Below are 325 nucleotides of genomic sequence, written 5' to 3' on the forward strand. Positions count from 1 at the left end.
GGTTTATTTTCAGTGTGTTCGCTAGGTCGCTACCACTGCACCGCTGAACTCTCGATGTGCCTCAGCGCACCGTCACTGTCAGACGAACACAGAGAAGCTCCACCCGCTTTATTTATATGGCCAAGGAACACTGTAACCTTCCACACAAGACAGTTCCAAACAAGTAAAAATCGCGTGAGTGGCATACATCGTATTCGACAGGCTTCCTGCTCTTTATTCACCAGAGGCTCATCAACCTAGTCTCTTATTTCTCTCCCGAAACAGTGTCTTCTCCCGCTTGGTGTAACTTAGCCTTCTCCGCTACGTACAATTTCTGTTCATAGCT

The sequence above is a fragment of the Hippocampus comes genome, unplaced genomic scaffold (genome assembly GCF_001891065.2).
Source record: "Hippocampus comes isolate QL1 unplaced genomic scaffold, H_comes_QL1_v1.1 scaffold254, whole genome shotgun sequence".
Taxonomy (NCBI): Eukaryota; Metazoa; Chordata; class Actinopteri; order Syngnathiformes; family Syngnathidae; genus Hippocampus; species Hippocampus comes.